Here is a 23,777-nt window from a genome sequence, read left to right on the forward strand (position 1 = left end):
ATAAAAATTCTTATAACCTATACCAATTAAAATTATAAATCTAAGTTTTCTTTGGCACTTTTGTTTCAAGGAGCATCAAAAAATCTAAAAATCTAAATCTAATGGAGTGGGACAGACTTTGGACAATGAATAAAAAAATCATTGACCCTGTCTATCCTAGACACACTGCTCTTTTTCAAAATCATGTTCTTCTATGCTTAACAAATGGGCCTGAACAACCTTTTGTTAGAATTTTGGCTAGGCATAAAAAGTATGAAGGTTCTGGCAAGAAAGCAACTACTTACACAAAACACATTTGGTTGGAGAGTGCTGATGCTACTCTTGTCTCAGAAGGTGAAGAGGTAACACTGATGGATTCAAGCAATGCCATAATAAAAAATATTGGGAAGGACTCAAAGGGTGTTATTGTATGGCTTCATGGCATGCTCCATCTTGAAGGATTAGTCAAAACAATAATGCTAAAGCTCACTTGGCTACCAAAGATTTTAGAGCTTGTCAACTTATCACTTGTTGAAGTTGACCATTTGATTACTAAAAAGAAGGTATATTTTTCACTGACTCAAAACCTTTATGGTCAATAATGGATGAATTTACGTATGTTTTTGTACATTGTGTTGGTATTTTACATTAATGTCCAAATACGACTCTCATTGCAAGCTATTGATATAGCTTTCAACAATCTATTCGAATAAAGATATCCAATTTGGCTCTATGTCACATAGACACTAGTAGGGGAGCTCTCATAACTATCAATGTTCTGAATTATTTTGTATGGGAAGGTATTCACAGAACATATACTGGTGAACATTTGAGAATTTATAATTCAAGCAATTGTACAAGAGTGTATTCTAATAATATATGAAAGTCCTGAAATGCAAAACTAAAATGCATGCTTTGTGTGACTTCAGGACATATTCCCACCCTTTCATTCTCTATGAAATAGTCTGCAGATTGTTGTTCAGTGGAGAACGAAGAAATAACCTTGTTCAATTTAATAGCATATTTAATGTGGTCAGTTAGAGTTATGTTACATTGTAAACAGAGTCGAATCCCCCTTTTCCAAGCTTGTTATCATCATGAAAATTTCTAGTTGCAGCCTTTATATTTTCCAAGTTTAGGAAAATTCCATGCTCCTTCCCAATAGTAGAGTACACCTCTGTATCAAGATTCTCTACTAACTGATGCATGGGAAAAATATTACACATTTTGTATAGATAAGATTTTATTTTACAAGAAAAAATAAATGGAAATTTTTCCCCCTTATTTCATTTCTGAGTGAGTAGCTCTTATATAATCAATTAGCTAGAATTTTCATTGACATTTGAAAGAACAATTTACCAAAAAATAATCGCCTCAAAAGTACCTTTCCTTAATGCCACAGACTTGAATCTTCTTCTGAATGAAAATAGGCATAGCAATAACATCAACAAGAAGCCCCCAAGAATACCCAAACCTATACCCACTTTGTTTCAAGACTTTCCTACACAAGAGATCAATTCAAGTGTTCAGTCATTAAGAAAAAACCCCTATTCTGGTCAATTAAAAACATCAAGACATAATTAAAAAATTGATGGTTGGAATCAATACTTCATGATAAGTTCTCATTCTCATTAAATTTGAACATGAATCATGAGTATGATTTGAAATTTCTATTGAATCTTAAAATATGATGCGAAACTTCAATGCTAAAAATGCACATACAAAATAATTTAGAAATATATATATATATATATATATATATATATATATATATATATATATATGTTACATTTCATAGATTGTAAGATGGGAAGGTATCCACAAAACATATTTTTGATCATTGTTTTGCCATAGCTCTTTTATTAAGTCACGACACAACTCTGAATAAGTCTCTCTATTTGAAGCAGCATCTTGTTGTCTAGATGGATTCTACTCAAGTTACCAAAGACATTCAAACATGGTTGTGATTGTAGGAAAAATATTAAAAGAAAAGGCATAGTTAGATACTCATAGTAGTGTTATCAATATTGTTCAAGTCATTCTTAATTTGTGCGATCAATCCTCTGATCTCTGACGTGCCCAACTTTCCAACTATTGCCTTGAGATTAAGCATTCGACAGACCAGATATGAAGCTCGTGTTTGGCATAACAATCTAGAGTGTACATAACAATGAAATAGGGCACGAAATTTTACATTTTCAAAATAATATGAAGCCTATGTTGGTCAAAATTTCAACCAACTGTTAGTGTTGGGCAAAATTTTGACCAACACGGGCATGGATTTAAAAAAAAACACATTTTTCCTTTCCTATTCTGACCAATTTGACCCCATTTTAATAGATGGTCAAAAAATTTGGTATAAAAATGGGGTCAAATGTACTACTGACATGGTTGGGAGGCTTAGATACCTACACTACTACTAGGGACTGATGTATAGAGACAATCTTTTGTCCTAGTGCAACTGTTGCTGGATACTTTCACTTGGTGCTTTGGGATCCAAAGTATGCTTTCTTGTGATTTATGCTTTCATTGGAATGCTTGTATATCATGTTTAGGTGATGTTACTTATTGATGCATTTCTTTATTTTGATGATTAGTAGGTGATAGATGATGTTATCTATATATTTATAGGATTATCTTATGCTTTAGTTTTAGCATGTTAGATTTCCTTACACATATGTTGTAGCATGTTTTAGTAGTGACATCCTTTTATGATAGTACTGATGATCTGGTCAGTAGCTTGGGGTGTTATGCATGGGGGATGGCCAGGGTCCATCATAGCCTTATGATGTCATTATGGTTGGGAGGAACCACATAATTATTTTTGTTGTACTATACATTGTGATGTTATTTTAATTATTGTGATGTTGCTTTAGTACACTATGATGTCGTTCTCTACTTTCCCTTCACTACTTGTTTAGATAGTTAGATGTAGTTTATGTCTTTTAGTAGTGTGTTCAAGTGTTCACACCTCAAAATATGGATTTGCTACTCCCCAGTGTGGAGGTTCTGAACTCATTTTTAACCTTTTTGTTACCCTTGAGTGTTTTATTACTTTTCTTGGGTGACCATGTGTCAACATGGAGTGATATAATTTTATGTCACATGCCATTAGGATTTAGTCTTGTGTTCCCTAATTGTGTCGTGTGCCTCTTCGAATTTTATCATGTGATACTTTCTAGTATCACAACCCCTTTGAAGAAGTGTTGTACGATACTTGAAAAGTATTTCAGACCCTTGAGAGAGGTATCACCCTATCCCTAAAAGTTTCACCTTGCTTCTTTAGAAATGTCATGTGATACTAAAAAGTATTGCCTAGTGCTAATTCAAAGTATCACCCAGTATTTGTGAAAACCTGTCTAGGCAGATAGTGGGAACTTTTCGATAAGACCCAAAGTTTTTGAGAAGCATTTAGGGTACCCTCTTAAGTTTTTTCAATCCCTTGGTCTCACATTTTTTATTCAGTATGTTTTGATTCGAATTTAGTTTTATATCTTTCATTGTTAGTCATTTTGGTTAGTAGAGGCACTTGGAGATCTGTTGGTGTCAGTATGTTTGGGTAGTCTTCCATTGTGATCTTTGTGATCCTTGTATGTTTTTTTTGTGTACATTCATATTTGAAAAAATAATCTTGACTCATTTATCCTTGTTTCCAAGGACCTCTAGGTAGGGCATTACATCTGGTATTAGAGCCCATGTCACAACATTGGGATCTTTGTATTATGCTTCCACTATGATTTTATTTTTCTTTGCATATTATTATATTATGGTTTCTATTTTGATATCTTGTTAGTTCATGGTCTTGACTCTTATGCTTGTGATCTAAGTGTTCTAACATTGTCTTGTTGTTTCCAAAGAGATGCCTCCTATATGTAGACTTGGTGGTCATGGTGGTACCTATAGTGGTAATTGTGGAGATGAACACCAAGAAGAAGGACATCAGGAAGGAGAGGGAGAATAGGGTAATAATGCTAATCAAAATGGTGTGGCGGTATTGTTTCTAGTGCTCTAGGAGATTCTTTCTTGGTTGGGCCCTCATGTTGAGGAGCATCAACAGGATCATAATTAGGAAGAACAATCTCATCATGGAGATTCCCATTATTTAGAGCATAGAGAGGAGGAATGTGAATGTAAATGTTCTTACTCTACCAGGTGGCAAAGGACACTTTTGGGGTGGCAAGCATCACAATAATGAAGATTCCATTAGGTTGGATATCATGAAGTCTCTCCATATATCTAAACTGCCATTATTTGATGGTAAGGGAAGTGGCCTCAAGCAAGAAAATTGATTATTGGACATGGAGCACTACTTCACCATGTATCCATATGCAACCAATATGAGGGCACATTGTGAAATCATATAGTTGAGGGAATATGCATTCATATGGTGGAATATTGAGAGTCAAAAGCTCCAAATTAGTGTTGCAGATCTCACCTAGGAGATCTTTAAGAAGAGGTTCTGAGAGAGATTCCTATCTCCTCAATTTAGAGAGGCCCATGCAATTCCATTCAATCCAATAAGGAAATATGACTATGGATTAGTACAAAATCTAATTCTTTGAGCTTTGGTAGTATTTACTCTTAGCTCATCATTTTATCTATGGCCTTAAGGATGCTCTCATTGGAGAAGTTTGCATGCATTAGCCTAGGACTCTTATTCTCACCGTTGAGAAGGCACATATTACAAAGGAGAATCTAGCTATAGGTTTTAGTGGTAGACCTGGTTCTTAGAACCAAAGTGCAAGAAATTCAAGGCTGGATACATAGTTTACCTAGCCATCAGAAAAGTGTCAAGCCCAGTCAAAACCCTCTCAGGGTGGTTATAATAGTAAGGGTAAGAAGAGGTTTTGGAGAAAGAGTGGACAATATTTTGGTACCTCTAAAAAGAAAGGAGATAATTAGAACTAATAATAGAAATCTCAAAAGGATTGTGCTCTTTAGAGTGCTCAAAAAAATTCTAGCAGGGGTAGTGCACCTTATCCCAGTGCTACCCAAGCTAGTCATGGAATAGGTTCCAACTTTGTAGGAAACAATTATTCTTGTGGCCAATCTAGCCATAAATCTTTTGATTACTCCATCAAACCATCTTCAAGATCTAGTAAGGGTGAAATGAGATCTAAACCTACTGTAGGAGATGTGGGTAGGAATCATAGAGTCTTTGCGACAGTTGAAAACCATCAAGTAGATCATCAAGGTACAATTGTTGAGGCTATAGGTATGTTGCATGGTACTTCAACTTTAGTCTTGTTTGACTTTGGTGCTTCTTATTCTTTCACTTCACCATCTCTTATTCAGTAATATGGACTAGTGGTAATGTGTCAAGTCGATAGGTGGTAGGTTGAGTTAGCCACATGCTCCAAGGTGGTTGTTGACTCATTGGTTAGGAGTTGGGTTTTGAATTTGGGTACCTTCACCACCACAGTGGATCTATGCATTCTACCTCTAGGGTCATATGACATTGTGTTGGGCATGAATTGGTTAGCCACCCATCAGGTGAATATCAATTGCTATTATAAGATGGTTCAATTTATTGATGACACATGTGGGTAGGTGAAACTTTTGGGAGTCCTGAGACTCGCCTCACTTTGATTGATCTTAATCAGCTGAAGTAGAGTGTGTGGAAGGGTTGTCAATTATTTTTGTGTCTATCAATGATCTCAAGGATATGGTGACACCTGATGATCACCCACTCCTTCATGAGTATGTAGCTATGTTTTTTGAGGAGATTCTAGGTATACCACTACAACATGACATTAATTTTCAAAATGATCTTGTACTAGGAGTAGAGCCAATTTCACAAGCCCCTTACCATGACTACACAAGAGTTGAGTGAGATCAGATTGTAGTTGGAGGAATCATTGGCCAAGGGACATATTCATCCTAGTGTATCCCTATGGGGTGTACCAATCATATTTGTGAAGGAGGAGGATGGTTCTTTATGGTTATGCATCGACTATCGACAGTTGAATAAGGTGACAGTAAAGAACCCTTATCTTTTTCTAAGGATAGATGACTTGTTTGATCAAGTGAAGGGAGTACAAGTGTTCTCAAAGATTGATCTTAAGTCGGGATACCATCAGCTTTGTATCCAAGAGGCTAATGTTCATCAACCATCTTTTCATACATGGTATGGGCATTGTGAATTCATGGTTGTACCCTTTGGGTTAACCAATGCACCATCATTGTTTATGAGTTTGATGAATGGTGTATTTTTCACTTACCTTGATCATTGTGTCATTGTACTCTTGGATGACAAGTTGATCTATTCCAATACTATAGAGGAGCATGAAGTCCACTTTTGTCAAGTATTGCACTACTTGAGAGACCATCAGTTATATAGAAACTTGAGTAAATGTGGTCTCTTCCAGCCAGATGTGAAGTATTTAGGACACATCATCACTGGTGATGGAATTTGACTAGTGCACCAATCCTTGTAGTGCCTAATCCTTTAGGTGATTTCATGGTTTGCATAGATGCTTCTTTGGAAGGCGTGGGTGCAGTATTGATGCAGGATGGTCACATAATTGTGTATGAGTCTACGAAACTCAAGGACCATGAACTTAACTACCCCACTCATGATTTAGAGCTCACAACTATAGTGCATGTCCTTGTCCATTGGAGGCATTTTCTTTTGGGACACAAGTTTGAGTCACATAGTGATCATAGGAGCTTGCAATGCATCATTACTCAGCCAAACCTGAATGCATGACAATGTCATTGGATGCAATTCTTATGTGAGTATGACTTTGATGTTCATTACATTAAAGGGAAGGAGAATTTCATTGTAGATGCTTTGAGTAGGAGGTGACATGAGGTATCAATGATGTCATTGGGAGTGGATTTGTGAGGTTGTATCTTGGAGGCTTTTCTTAGTGACACTTGGTATCGAGAGGTGAGGGCAGAGATCGCGTCTAGGCGTACCCTTGAAGGGAGATTTTTTAGGTTATTTTATTGAGTCCGATGGGCTATTATGACATTCAAGGTGTATCTATGTGCCTGTGTGAGGTGATCTTTGTACCTTGGTTTTGTTGGAAGCACATCATACACATCAAGTGTTAAGAAGATGCATGCTAATCTCAAATAGCTATATTTTTGGATAGGGATGAGATGTGATGTTGTTGACTTTGTTGCTGGATGTCTCAAGTGCTAGAGAGTGAAGGTAGAGCATCAGCATCTGACAGGTCTTTTGCAGCCGCATACCATTCTAGAGTGGAATTTTGATATGATATCCATTGATTTTATCACAAGGTTGCCTATATAAGGTTGTCTATGTCATCACAAAGATATGATTGTATCATGTTGACATTGGACAAATTGTACAAAGTAGCACATTTTTTACCCATGAGAGCATCCTACACAACTTCTTCTATACTGCATGTTTTCTTGAAGGATATTGTACGTTTGCATTAGATCCCTTATCAGATCATTTTGGATAGAGATCTAGTGTTTACTTCTACACTATAGATGTCTCTCTAGCATGCTTTGGGCATGTAGCTCAATTTTAATTTATCCTATTACCTAGAGACCAATGGTCAGACTAAGGGAGTGAATCAAGTTATAGATGATATGTTTTGAATGTATGTTATGGACAAGTAGGTGAAGTGGGAGGACTATTTGTACCTTGTTGAGTTTACATAAAACAACTAGTATCGTAGTTCTCTTGGCATGTCACCTTTTTAGGCCTTGTGTGGTAGACCATGTCATACCCCTTTGAGTTGAGATCACTTAGAGGACCAAGTTCTTTTGGGTCCAGAGATGCTCCAGGATATTGAGTAGCAAGTTGTTCACATTAGGTAGCATTTGGTTACTACTCAGGATAGGTAGAAGGAGTATGTAGATGCCCATAGGTTAGATTGTCACTTTTCTATTGGTGATAGGGTATTTTTGTGAGTGCATCCAAGGAATAGCCCCATCCATTATTGGAAAGGCTCTAAGTTGGCACCACATTTTTTTGGACCTTTTAAGATCCTTGAGAGGATTGGTCCTGTTGCTTATCGATTGGCATTACCACCTAGCCTATTGCACATCCATGATGTTTTTCATGTTTCTATTTTGAGGTAGTATATTCTAGACATGACCCACGTTCTTGATTGGGATGCTTTGTAGATAGTAGACATGCAGCTTACATTGGAGCCCATTCATATCCTATAGCAATGGAGGCTAACCTTATGAGGTTAGGACATAGAGTAGGTAAGGGTCCAATGGGAATCGAGTAATGAGACCTCTATGAGTTGGGAGGATGCTACATGATTGATGGGATTTTACCCCTATTTCTTTGCTAGCTTCCAGGAGTAAACCTATGCTAGTGAGAGAGGATGTAGTATCTCTTGTGTTTGCACTCTATACCTTGTATATTTTAATTTGAGAGAGACTTGATACTCTTATTATATGTACTTGCGATGGCCTAAGGATTGAATGTTATACCTTGATTCAGTACCATAGATGCTTTACTTCTATGCTATTTAGTTTATCATATTTGCATATTGATGCTATTTTGAGATGACAATAGATCTATGATGATATCTGATTATCTAGTATTTGCACATACTTCCTAATTATGTTATGTGATGGATTTTATGCTATGGTGATTTATGTCATTCTTGTCCCTTTTTTTCTTTATGCGAATGTGAGTGATCTAAGTGGATTAATTAGTTATTTAATGCATTTTACTTTGGCTTCAATATTATTATGCAATTGTACTTGATCATGTGTTTTAGTGTGTAAGAATTATATCCTTGGCAGTGGCATGTGGAGTTAGTGATTCAACTATTCATATTTTACCAATGTCATCCTTGTATGCTCAATGTATCCTTATTTTAATTGTTTAAATTAAAACCTTTTGGTGATTATTAAATCCAAACTCATTTGCATTATGTGATTAGACCAGTGAGCATATTTGTATAGTGATTTTCTATGATTTTTGGTTTTTAGGCTTTAAATCTTCTTGAATTTAATTTCTAGCATCTTTAACTTAGGTGAATTCCCATTATGAGGAATAACCCATTTTCATTTGGGTTGATTCAGAGTCTAACTAGTCTAATTGGCTAATTACCCTAATCAACTATTCACTCAAAAAGTGAATAAGTATGAAAAAAGAGATTTTATTTTACACTTCTCAGTTTTTGAAAATATGAATTTTTGAGAGCTTTTCTAAAATCCTCTTCTGAAGGATTTGATTTTTATTTGTTCTAGGAGCTATGAGTGTGGGATTTTCACAAGATCAGTCTCATTGGATCCAGATTGAGGAGACCTTGCTTTGTCATATTTTTGGTAGTATTGGTAGGTTATTTATTTTATTATGCGGGTTTTAGATTTTGCCCATTTTGCTGTCAAGTAGGACCTTTCCATTTTATCATTTCTACTCCATTTTAGGTTCTATTTTTGGTGGCCATTTGTTAGGAGGTTGAGAATTAGTGTTCCCCTCTATTTTTGTTTGTTAGTTCTGCCTAGTTGGTTGGGTATGAACATTTTTCCAATTTTTGGGATGGGGGTTTGGGGTTTTGCACTGTTATACTAGTTGTTTTTGCAATAGTTTTGAACTCAATTATTATTAGATTTTTAGGGTTTTTGTACCCAAAGGCCAAATGGATTTTAATTTTAAATTTTTCCAAATTTTTGAGTTTTTACTTCATTTTTCTTGTTTCCCTATTTTCTTAGGATTTCTTGGCATGAGTTTAGCCATGGACCTAGATGATCCATTTGGATGTCAGTAAGACCATTTTTGCACTTTTATTGTTGCATTGGGATGTGTGTCACATTTGTCATCCCAATTTTATTTTTGGTTGAGTGACTTTCTGCTTTGTGTTTTTATCTAGTCCTTGTTTAATGATCTTCATGATGGTGGTGCACCACATATGAGTATATGTGCATACATTGTTTGGGTGACTTGTGAGGCCCAATCTTCTGTGATATTTCTAAAAGTTATTATCATTGGGATTGGGTTGGAAATTTGAATGACTATGGGCACTCATCATTGGATGAGCATGGGTAGGGTAGGGTAGCATATTGAGAAGGCTTCTATCTTGTAGCCGATGATCATGGCACCATGGTTTGGCAGAGGGAGCTTTATATAAGTGATAACTAAGTAAAACATTGGGTTGTAATAAAACTTAAGATAATGAAAAATGTTTTGTGCTCGAACCTTCCATTAAGGGAGTTGAATCTGCATGATCTGAGCTTGAGCTTGTCGATGCTAAGTGACTCTTTGTGATGTTAGGCCCTACTTAGTAGCCCATTGAGTGTTTGACCAAGACCTATAGTTTATGCATTGTCTATGTCTTTGTTTCAGTCATCATACTATCTGACGTGTGTGTTAGCCATAAATGCTTTCTTTGTGTGTGTTTGTGGTTGGATCATTATCTCCATCAGCATGGTGGGAGTGGGCCTATAGGTTCCACATAGTTGGGAGGCATAGCTACCTATACCATTGCTAGAGTTTGGTGTACAAAGATGTTCTTTTGTCCTAGTGTGACCATTGCTTGATGTTCTCACTTAGTGCTTTAGGTTCTAGAGTATGCTTTCTTGTGATTTATGCTTTCATTGGGATACTGGTTTATCATGTTTAGGTGATGTTACCTATTCATACATTTTCTTATTTTGATGATTAGCTGGTGATAGATGATGTTATCTATATTCATAGGATTATCTTATGCTTTACTTTTAGCATGTTATATTTCCTTATACATATGTTGTAGCATGTCTTAGTAGTGATTTCCTGTTATGATAGTACCGATGATCTAGTTGATAACTTTGGATGTTACACATGGGTGATGACTAGGGTCCATGATGGCCTTATGATGCCATTATGGTTGGGAGGAACTTCATACTTATTTTCATTGTATTGTACATTGCAATGTTGTTTCTATTATTGTGATGTTTCTTTAGTACACTATGATATTTCCTTTTGTACTTTCCCTTCACCATTTGTTTAGATGGTTAGATGTACTTTACATCTTTTAGTAGTGTCTTAGAGTGTTCATGCCTCAAATTATGGATCCAATACTCCCTAGTGTGGAGGTTCTAAGCTCAATTTTAACCTTTTTGTTTTCCTTAAGTTTTTTCTTCCTTTTCTTGGGTGACCATGTGTCAGTATGGAGAAATACAATTTTATGTTGCATGCCTATTAGGATTCCATCTCGTGTTCCCTAATTGTGTCATACATCTATTTGACTTTTTTTATGCGATACTTTCTAGTATCACACCCCCATTGAAGAAGAGTTGTACAATACTTGAAAAGTATCATACACCCTTGAGAGAAGTATCACCCTATCCCTAAAAGTGTCACCTTGCTTCTTTAGAAATGTCGCACAATATTGGAAAGTATCACCCAGTGCTAATTTAAAGTATCGCCTAGTATTTGCGAAAACCTATCCGAGAAAACAAGGAGAACTTTTTGGTAAGACCTAAACTTTTCAAGAAGTGTCTAGGGTACCCTCTTAAGTGTTCTTCAATCCCTTGGTGTTGCATTTTGGATCCAGTATGTTTTGATTCGAATTTAATTTTGTGTCTTTTATTGTCATTAATTTTGGTTAGTAGTGGCATTTGGAGATCCATTGGTACCATTTGAGGTACCATTTGATAATGGATTAGGATTTAGTGATATATTTTGATCAAGCCATATATGGTTTTAGGTGTAACATGGTTAGATTAGGGTAGAGGATTCCCCTAATGTGGATAAGTACATTTATATGGTAGAATGTTATTTTTGCAAGTGTAAAAGTTGATAACACGAGATTGACAAGGGTTGTGTAATCAAGCTAGTAGTTTGATGTATGCTATGAGATGTAGATGGTGGAATGAAAGAAATATGTGTAGGAAGTACTAGATTTCTATTTTTATATCACCCTTCTTGGTTAATCCTAACAAGTTATCAATTTTAAATTCTCTAACAAGGTCATTTTTAATAGGGTGAGAAGGATCCTAATAGGTTTGAAGCTATTTAATCATTTTTGTGGAGTTGTAGTTCAATTTTGAAATTATTAGATTATTGACTCACCTCCCCACCCACCCTCTCAATAATCGTAGACCTTAAGCATATTAATAATTCTAGTATCTAAGATTTGGCCAACTTGTTGGAAAGCCTAACAAAATGAAGAAAAGATAAAGATGATGGACATGGAATGTCCAAAAATTTCTAAGGAGAACATCTTTATTTGGTATGGTAAGATGGTACTCCGGATCAAATAAATGGGCCCACAATACTATATGCATGTTAACAATAAGTATATAAGACCTAATGGGACTCTTAGTGTAGATGAATTAAAGGTGGGGATAGAAAGCATACACACCCTTAATGAGATTGTCACTACTTTGTTTGATGTTGAATTTGTTGATATTTTTGGACTTTATAATACACATGACGTTTGGGTTCAACTTAAGTATGATGACATATTTTCATGTTCAAAAGGATTGGGTTGAAATATTTAGAGGAAATTCTGACGACATAATTTTGGTAGAAGTTGAGAATGGTTCTTAGTATGGTTGTAAGTGAAATGAGGTACTTGCTACAATTAGGAATACCATGGTGGAATGATAGAACATGATTCAATGACGAGAAAAATATTAAGAGCATTATTGTTTGTTAATTAGAGTTCTGCAATTCATGACTTAAGAATTTATGATAAAATTTTCATTAATGGATTAATTAGTAAGCGTACTACTTTTGATATGAATAGTTATGACATTAGTATTTAAAAGAGTGAAGTTAATTTTAGAGCCTTCTTTGCATTGAATCCAGGAAGTAAATATTGGAAACTATAATTGGAACAATTGTTATGTTTTCATTGATGTCAAACCTTACTAGTAAGACATTTACTAATAGTGTAAAGTTTCATATCAATTGATTGATGAAGAGGGTTTTAAAAGAAGATATAGCAAGGTGAACTAGTAAAGTTGTTGAGTAAATAGGAGTAAGTATGATGGAATTACAATGGGCACTTAATCAGTTGGTATTTGACAAGATAATATGTTGTTTGATCATTGTACTAAGTGAAAAATAAAGTTGAGGTGAATTTTGGAAGAGATAATTAATGAGAGACAAGAAGTTGAGTAAAACTCTAAGCTTGATTGAGTGACAATTAACTAAGTCAATGAAGGAGTTGATACAAAAGATTAAGGAACTTAAGTAATAGCCAAGAAAAATAATATTAGTCGAGTTATGATAATGGCTGAGAAAGATGAAGGTAAAACTAAAGAAGTGACTCAATATAGTGAAGGTCGAGCAAGCATGCGTAAGCCAAGCAAGACAAAATAGTAGAGACCAAGCTACCTAGTGATGACAAAGTGTCAACAAATTAAGAATTTTTGAAAGAATCAAGATTTGACACTGACATAATTGAATTTATGAATTGGTCAAAATGTGTAAATGATAAGGATTGATGAGATGATGTATTTAATATATGAACTGAGTTTGTTAAGGGATCTAAGGTGATGATTTAATGAGAAGTTTCCTAAATTTTTAAAGGAGTAGAAGGACTAGATGATGGAAATATTTAATGGATCTAATCAAACCCTAAGATCTATTGTTATGTTTAAGTGACAAAAGATTAACCTATCTATTTAAGGAGACATATGAGATGATTTATGGTGTTGGTTGGATGGAGAATTCATGAACATGTAAAGAACAGAGTTGCAATGTAAAATTAAGAAGTTGGTGAGGTGAGATTGCTAGAAAAGTTTCCAAGTAGATTAGAGATGGATAATGTAATGAAATCTAGTTTATTAACTAGAAATAAGTCGAATGGAAATCTGAATTTGCAAAGTGAGTTATATTTTATTAGATCAACCTAGTTGTTACTTTCTAACCATTGTGGTGGTAAAAGCCTTTAATCAATATTGACCTAACAGTCATATTGTAAATCCTTTGATCAAGGTGAAATTCTAATAGGATGTTTTAGATTCCTCTAACAAGGTCACTCCAAATAAGGTGATTAAATCCTTTAAGAGTGTTACACCTAACAGTGTGTTTTATAACCTTTAACAATGCTAGCTCTTAACTGAGCTCACTTTGGAAGAGTAAAAAGTGGTAGCATGTTACTTGGTGGTTTTACTAAAATTGGGTTCCCACATTAAATCCTAGTGTCATATCATGTGAATGCTGTTTTCATGTTTCATCCTATTTATAGTTATATATTTATGTTATTTGGCATATAATAAAGAGAGAGCTAAGTGTGAGATGAATAAGTTGAATTTTTGATAAATTTCTATATTTGCTAAGTAGATTTATGAGTTTGATTAAGTTTTTTGAAGTTTTTAAAAGATAAATTGGTACATTTGGACCTAAGGATAACCGATTCACCACCCCCCTCTTAGTTATTCTAATAATTTTAACACTAAAGGTAAGGAAATATCTATTCAATCTAGTCTTAGTTCTCTTATTCACTCTTTGACGAGGGATTGATCATTGAACATTTAATCAACAACAAGATTGTAGTATCTAGTATATTTGGTATGCTACTTGGTGGCATGGTTGTGGATATAGAGAATAAATTATTATAGTTTAGAGTTAACTAATGGATTGTAGAAAATAAGATTAAGAAGAAATATGATAGTAAAAAGAATATTTGGGTAAGTGTACCAAGATAGTGTACAAAAGGGGAGGTATAAGTAGACACCCTTATTCTAAAATCAGGTAAACTTGAACTTGGATGAGACATTTGAGGGTTGTCCACTCAAAATGAAAAGATGTGTAAAAACTATAAATTTTAGTCCTCTAAGTATACTTTCTAAACTACTATATTTTTTTACAAAAAGGATAAGATTAGGTGTGTGAAACCATGTTATATTTAGTATTTTGCAAATCACTTTGGTAGGATGATAGTTAAGAGTGATATCTAGAAGTTGTGTATTTTTATGTAATTTTATGATGATTATTGTTTATTTTATGAATAATTGAAGTGACTGAATCCTAATATTTTGGTACCTATTCATGTGCAAGGTATAACTTGCATCAAAATAATTGAAAATGAAGTATAGCATTAAGTGTTGAACAATAATATGTAATTTATTTTGTATTTGGATAAGTATATGAAAAAATTAAAATTAAAATTGTTAGACATTATGTCTATGAGGACTATGAAGATAGTGATAAACATAATCAATGTTTATAATGTTAATGTTGTCCCAAAAAGAATAAATTTATATATTCAAAAAGCTAAGAAGATGTGTGAGATTATGGTGGTGGTTTTAGAGATACCCAATTTATCATTTGGAAACTTGATGAATGCAATGATGAGAACTTGTCTTAGAAGATGAAAAAATGTCTAAAGGACTAAAATTGGAGGGAAAATGAGCTTCCAAGCTTTTTGGTCAAATTCCAAGCCATAACTCAATTGGGTTTTAGATTTTCAAATAACCTAATCTTGTTATTAAAGAAAAAAATGTATTTCCATGTTTAAATAACTTGATTGGGTTATGAAAGAGTGAATGCAAAGTATTGCATTCAAATATCCCGATTAGGTTACTATGATAGCAATAACCTGGTCAAGATATATCTAACAATTTTAATTTAATATTTATAAATTTAAAAAAAACTCAAAAAAATTATATATATTTATAATTATATAACTAAATTAATATAAAAATAAATAGTATATCTATTATAACTAGATATTTATAAGTGTATAACTAAATTCATATATAATTAAATATTTATGTTCTATTTTTGTATTTACAATCGTATATATTCATAATATCTCTCTCCCACTCTCTGAGTAACCCCTAACACTTGCTCCCTCTAACATGTAACCCTTCTCATCCAGACTAACCCATAACCCTTTCCCTCTCTCCACAAACCCCTAATGTTTTGTCACTCTATATAACTCCTAACCCCCATCTCAATAATCCCTATCTCCACTCTCTAACCTTTAACCTACCTCTCTACTTCCTTCTTAAATCCCTAATCTACATCTATCTCTAACTCTTAACCCCTTCTCTCTAACCCCAAAATTCTCTCTCTCTCTCTCTCTCTCTCTCTCTCTCTCTCTCTCTCTCTCTCTCTCTAACCCTACACCCTTCTCTATTTAAATCCTAACCACTAACATATCTCTCTCTCTTTGTCTTATCAACTTGTAACCTCTCTCTAACCCCCCTCTCCCTCTCCCTCTCACTCCATCTCCCATGTACTAACCCCCATCTCTCATTGAGACCTAGTTATACATAGCCTAATTAGGTTGCGAGATATTATGGAAATTATAGTTAGGACATACTAGCCCACTTTTCCTATGAATAAACTAATTGTGTTATTGAAAATTGTTAACATATAAACATCTCAACAACTATTAGACTATTTCATTATGTCCCATTGATGTAAGACCATCCTGCATGTAAGAGAAATCTTGCACCACCCAAAAAATATTTTCTTTTCAGTCTTTTATTTTTTAATAAGGACTAGTAGAAATGATGGTTAATATTTATGGGAGCTTGCTATTTTTAGTAAGTTTCTCATACAAGCTTGGAATGTTCTTATTTTCTACATGGAGGTTCATTTTAGATTTATAAGCCTATAATAAAAAATCTCATTTCTCCAACTTAAGTATTGGACAAGTTATTGTTGATTTTTAGTAGAAATATTTGCAAAAAAATCTTCAGGCTCACTGTTGTAGGCCTTAGAGTGCCTAGATGAGGTTTGAAAACTCAACAAAAGGGTGTTTGCACCATTTCAAGCCTATAGATCACGAGCTGGCATTTTTGAAAAGTGGTTATAATAGCCAATTAGAGAAAAAGTTCATTAGTTATGGCCTTTCAATGTTGGGCTACCTGAAATATCTAAAATCATTATCAAAAATGTATTTGGGTGACTCTATATGTATTGTTAGGGTCCGTCGGACCTAGGCATTAAGTTTCAAATTCTAGAACCTTCACGACTAGCATAAAATTGCCTATTTAGGAAAGGCCCAAACATTTTCTAGGATAGTTCTAGTTGGTAGTTCACAGCTTAGTCTTGTAGATTACTATAATGTAGGCACCCATGTGGGTTAGCATTTTGTACTTGTGAATTTTGTAATTTCACATTTGCGGCACAATTAAGAAGTGCATATTTTGTTCTCACATTTTTTGTTGTTTCTTTATTTCTATTATGAGTGTACAATTTTAAGGGGACCACCCTTCATCACCCATGAGGTCTTACTACTGTATCACATATTTTTCTATAATATGTATGTATATGTTTATTCTTTTTTTCTTGGAAATGATTGATTTGGTCTATTTTTTTATGTCTGTGTTATTTTATGTTTGTATCTTGTCATTCAACATAAAATAATGATGCAAATTTATTTTATTTCGATATTTGGTTGCATTTTTTTTTTCATATTATTACTTGTAGGAAAAATTAGATCTATAATCATGAGAAAGAACAAGAGAGGAATAATTTAAAAAGGAAAGGTAGTAAAGGCACAAACAAGCCTAAAGTGTATGAGGAGATTACGTGGATGTACATCATAAAATAAAATCAATGTAAGTGATGAAAATAAAACAATTCAAATTTCCATGTTCAATGCACCTAATGTAGCAAATGAAAATCATGAGCATGCATCTATTGATATTTATGTGAAAAATGAACCTAATTTGACAAACAAAAATGTTCAGCATACCCCAATTAAAATGATTATGAAAAATACAACTACTTAAGCTAATTCACGTAATGTGGCATCTCAAGTTGACATGATGAATGCATGTAATGAAAGTGATGAAAATATTGAGCATGCACCTACATCAACATCTGGTAGAATAATTCATAGAAAACCAAAGTTTCTAATTGGCATTGATGAAAATACTTTGAAGCCAATACATTATAAAATATCAAAAATAAATTGTAGAAGAATTGTTAAAAATATTTCGAATATCTTTTTTGAAACTTTAAGTCAAAGTGGAAGATGCCAACCTTTTGTTGAAATGGTTGAAAATCTGAAATTTAGAGAGAGAATGAGAATTTTTGAGTTAATGTCATCTAAAAATAGTAGTGAAAGAAGCATTTAAAAAATCTTTATGGTGCATACCAATCCATTGGTTCAAAATCGTGCTATAAAGATGCTAATATTAGTCGACATGTCCTCACATCAACCATAATGGGAAAGAAAATGGAAAAATCTTCTATAATAATAAAAACATATAAATCATTAAGAATAAGTAGAACAATGATGGTCAAAGCCTTAATTAGGTGAGAGAAAATTGAGGATTCTGACAATAATTCTTTTTGGTCATTTTAAGATAGAGTTCCATGTAAGGATAAGGTTACTTTTGATGCACTATGAATATTAATTGAAAACTTTTGGTGTGACAACACAAGGGCTTTAGAAAAAAAAAAAGATTTTGTCAAGAGATGAATTAGAAAAACAAACTGTGAGCCACATGAAAAAGATTATTTGGGTATGACTCAAACACAACCTTATGATTTTTTTTTTTCAAAGATTTCTTCAAATTAAAATAACTGAAATCATTTTTTATATAAAAAAATCATTCTATGTTAAGTTAAATCACACATGCATTAAATGTTTTTGATAACGAAAATAGGTTTTGAAGGGAGTCTGAAACCCTTTACAAATCATGAAAATTTCGAAGAAGCCCAAACCAAACAAAACTACAGTCCAAAGGTGAAACAAGTCACCCAATAAAACACAGTGACCAAGGTGGCATCATAGATAACATAGTACTCATCAACCACACAAATAGGTTTTGAATGGGCACCTGAAACCCCTAACAAGTTTTTAAGGGTGTCTATAACCCTACACAAAACAACAACTCAAGGTGGCAACACCACATGCTTTAAATGTTGTTGTAGGGTTCACATTGAGTTTTATATGCATTATGATGTTTATCATTATACATGTTGTACTTTGCATACTAATGATATATTTCATGAATGCATGGTCTACAAGTACCTCCTAAGCCATAGAGAGAATTCATTGCAAGTGTACTAGGTAAATGAGATGATGGGTGCATTGATTAGAAGACCATGTGTTTGAAATGTTTTTTACCTTAACGTAGTGGTTTACAAAAGTTGCATAGATTCCTACTTCTAGATAGCACACTTGAAATAGGTAACACACTTGTTTCTCTTGGAAATTAACAGTTGGTTACATATGGTAGTAAAGATGGAAATGAATTAAAGAGTTGTGATTTAGTAAAAAATGATCTAGGCATAGCTAATTTTATGGAAACATTCCAAGAGAAAATAGTTTATGAGTACATACATCATACACATGGAGCTAGATAGTTATATGATAAATTTGAATTGTGCAAGGAATCCACTAGGTACAATTGTGTCTGTTGTTGACTTTGCTGAAAACTATACACTAAAACCTCAAATTAAAGTTTAACAAATGTATTATCACTCTACGCAAGTGTCAATTTTTGTATACATATGATTTATTCATGCACATGATAGCACAAAGGAGGATAGAAAGGTTTTAAGAGAGCATCACTTCTATATCAGTGATGAACTAACTCATTCATTAGAGTTTGTACAATAATGTTTTAGAGTTTTCTAGGATAATTTAAGGGAAATACATTTAAGATACAATCAATACATGATATAGACAGAAAAGTGCATATACAATTCAAGAACACAAATATTTTATATTGGTTAAGTAGGATGTATGTGACAAGTGGAGTGAACATTTTTGAAATTTTATCGAGGTGGGAAATGGAAAGGGAGAGAATGATGGTGTTGGACTACTCTACTCAACTTCATATTCATCTCTCTGCTTGTTTACAATTACTTCACATCATACAATTCATGTCATCCTTGATAAAGGAAAATGTCCTTCCTTTATATAGAGTCCTCAAAACAATTCTTGAGTCAACTATTAGACCTTCTCAATTAATTATTATAGGACCACATTAAGAACACATTACACTTAGCAATAACATTAATCTTCCACCTTGAAATTTGAATAACTTTCGGTATATGTAATATTATGATGAGAGAACTTAGCCACATCATCATCATCATGTCTTCTTCATGTCCTTAACCTTGATTCTTAGAATAACAACTTAGCTAAGAGATATAGCAAGTTTACCAGATCATGCCTCTATAAATTCTATCTCAGAACAAACATCTCCGAAACTTAACATAACTTCTTCCACACTTATCATTTCTTCTTCTGATGTTAACTAAATATATCAAATAATCGAAAGTATCTCTCATAACCTTGGATAGTTAGAATACTCAACTAGTCATCCGTACAAACTTGATCTTTCTATTGTTCTTCTATAAGATACCACAAAAAACTATTATGTTGATATCAATGAAAAACTCAGTCATGAATGTAACACATGATCATAGTAAAATATATACAATACTCCCCCATTGGAATATCATTAGCATTCATGCTATCAACAATCTCACAAAAATCTCTCTCTTTGGCATTGATGACAACATAGATGGAAAACATCTAGTTCGAAGAATACCAACAAAAGACTGTTCAACTTTCTTTTCAAATCCTCTTCATCAATCATTCTCCCTAACTGTTTTCTTCTCTCAAATGAGTTGTACTTGTTCTTTCTTGATTTTCCCTCATGATGTATGATTTTTTTCCTCATCATCTTTTCATAATATAGTACTTCTCCCCAACATATTTTTCATGCTAGACTTCTCCCCCATTGACATCAATGTCAAAGGTTTTAGCAACCAACTTTACTGTATCAAACTCTACAATAACTAATTCTTACTAGCTCAAGTTTCCAAAGAAACTGTTCAAAACAACATTCAACAAGAGTTCTAGATGACTCTGTCCATCATAGATACTCCCCCATACAAGTGTGAGGCTTCATCCTGACCTGTCATAGCATAGATATTTATTTACATTTTGATATTCGAGACTTTGGTACTTTGACATCTATTCAAGACTTAGATGGATAGTGGATTGTGTTATCTATTGATTTCGATACTTTAGTTGTGTTTTACATTTATGATATGCACTTTGAAACTGATATTATGTAAGAAATGATTGAACACATATGGATACAGTTTTATGACATGATAGTATTAGTTTATAATGTGATGCAAACTGTTAAATTGGATTATGATGATTTATGATATGCAAATAAATGTTAGATTTAATATGACGATTTATGATATGAAAATAAATGTTAAGTTGAATATGATGAATTAGGATGTGCATATTCATTATGATGGTCTATGATATGCAGAATTGAGATTCTAACACCTTGAATGATTTAATTGAAATAATTAAGAAAGGGAATTTAAATTGAATTATGTTGATATGAATTTCATAAAATTCAAATTATGCATTTATGAAATATATTTTATATGACCTCCTTGGACTACTAATGCTTGATTTTAATGTGCAGGAAGTGGAACCATGGAAATTCTTGGGGGAAACAAGTCCAAACCTTATGAACATAGTTTAACCAAGGAAAATCTTTGGAAGATTCAAAAGCATTTTTGTAAAAGTATTTTCTTCATAAATGTAAGGTTGCTTGCTTTTGTAAATGTGTAATCATAAAGATGCATTAGGAGCATGTCATGGTGATGTGGAATGTGTTTTTATGTGACACTTGACACTTGTGGATTTTGTGTGTAATTGACATGTCATTTAGGGTTTTGGTCATGGTGGCAATTTACCCTAAGACTAATTACCCTATTAATGAGTAATTAAACCCACTTGACAAGGCGTAGGATGGGTCACAATCAAAGATAATTCGAATTTGGACATGGCTAAGGTTTTGAGGAGTCATTAGGTGGTCCCAAGGTGTCTTTTATGATAAAATAAGTTACCCATATGATAGTATATCAAGTTAGGGACCTAATTTTGACCATGTGAGTGCCTAGGCAGCCTAGGGGGGCCTTTTACCCATGCATTCTTCCATCAAATCGAATTTGGAGCTGTCACATGTGTTATCTCCGATGTTCTCACTAAGTCAAATATAGAAAATATAGAGGAGACAAGTTTGTAAGAAGAAGTGGCTAGGTGTCATTGCTAAAATAGTTAGTGGGAAGGCCTTATTAGAGAGTCTTGGTCAAATTAGTGGGTTGTTCACCCACTCTCTAAGTTTAGAGACAGTTATGATTTTGGAGGGAGATTAAGGGAGCTCTACTACAACTATCATTGCATTTAGCTTGGACCAAGGTTGGTGTCTCAAACCATGTTTCATTTTCTTTCTTTTATTATGGTAAAATAAACCTACAATTGCGAAGGATTTGTCAATGGAGCATGCATTGTATTGTGAATCTTGCATTGTGGAACTTGGTATTGTGTTGTGGTAATGTGAATGTGCAATGTGTTCTTGAATATTTCTTGTTCTTTTTCTTCTTGATTTTCTTATTTGAATGTGAGTGTTCAATGTGATCATGGGTGTGAATGATTCACTCACCCTTGGGAGGGAAGAGAAATCTTGAGTGAAGGGATAAGTTGGGCTCAACATTTTAGTTGAGAAGTTTTACCTCATGATTAGGATTTTTTTTCTTTCATGGAGTATGGGCTCCATTGAAGCCATATACCTTATTGTTTTGGGAGATACAAGGGGTTTTGTGTGTATGAAGGAGGATATTTTTATGGTGGTCTTGAGAGGCAAATACAATTCAAATATAATGATTATGTTGGTTATGGAATCTCCTCTTTGAAGAGCCCACCTTCACCCAATGTTAAATGATTCTAATGGTGAATCAATATGCAAGCCATGGGAGGGATTTGTTTTTGTCTTATGTGTTCTGCTCATGTAATGGCAAGAGATGTATGTGTGTAACCCATTTGGATCTTGTTTCCCCTGCTTGATGGTTGGCTTCATAGAAGAATAGGATGGGAGGTGATCCTCCATGGTTCCTAGTTTGTGTGTTATGTGCAAGTTTTTGTCAAGATGGCTTCCTTGAAGATGTTAGGGTTTCATTCTTGACAATGTTGAAAGCTCAAGTGTGTAGAGGGACCAACTTTCCCATATTGTCACAAAAAGTGTTGTAAAGAATAGTCTCTGTTTTGTTTTCTTTCAATGAGATGTAAAGTGAAAATTTCCCCTATCAATGTATGTTGTTGAAAATATGTAAGGATTAAGAAGTTGTGCATAGTTCTCTTGCAAGGAAAACTTCATTGTGAGTCTCACATTGTGTAATCTAATGTACCATGGAGGAGTTATCAAATGAAATCCTTTTTCTTTAATGATCCATAAGTGATTTAATAGGTATATTGCATAGTTGTAGTGGACAATATTTCTTCTTATATGGTTGAATTAATGTGGATGATTGCAATGTAAATAGGTTATGCTTTTGATACAATGGAAGAAAAATCAATAGCTCATGGTACATGATAGAATATTGGTTCATTTAGAATTCAAGTCTAATTAAACCCTTAGACTAGATAACATCATCACACCATCAATAAAATCACTAAAATTTCACGGTAGAATGAAATAAAATTTGCTTGAGAAGTGAACATGTATATTCCAAATCTATGATAAGACTTGTTGCAGGTTCACATTTCCTCTGTGGAAAATGTATGGAGAATTGAGAAAATAAATCTTTCCCCTATTAGAGACTCATAAAATATTCATGGGATATTCCTAGAATCAAACAAAAACATAAAATAAATAATAAAAAAAATATAGAATAAATAGGCAAAAGGTGATTAGACACAAGTCAAGGCTTTTAAAGAAAAAGGGGGAAAAAAAAGTTCATTGAAAACTAAATTAACCAGGACTTTGATGACCTACCTTTTTCCCTTAGAATTAGGTGATGTGAAAGGGGGGTGGTACCTTATTTCCACCATATGAATATAATTAAAAGAGGAAAACAATAAGTGAGGCTAATCATGCCTCAATCTACACTTCTTCCCATTAACCTAGGCAGA

General features: G+C 33.7%; 1 pseudogene; it reads left to right on the plus strand.

Annotated features, from left to right (window-relative positions):
* Positions 1 to 23,777, plus strand: part of LOC149540323 (glutamate--tRNA ligase, cytoplasmic-like) — a 100,130-nt pseudogene that overhangs the window by 48,890 nt on the left and 27,463 nt on the right.

Source organism: Cupressus sempervirens, chromosome 9 (genome assembly GCF_028749045.1).
Source record: "Cupressus sempervirens isolate cs-2001-9-10 chromosome 9, ASM2874904v1, whole genome shotgun sequence".
Taxonomy (NCBI): Eukaryota; Viridiplantae; Streptophyta; class Pinopsida; order Cupressales; family Cupressaceae; genus Cupressus; species Cupressus sempervirens.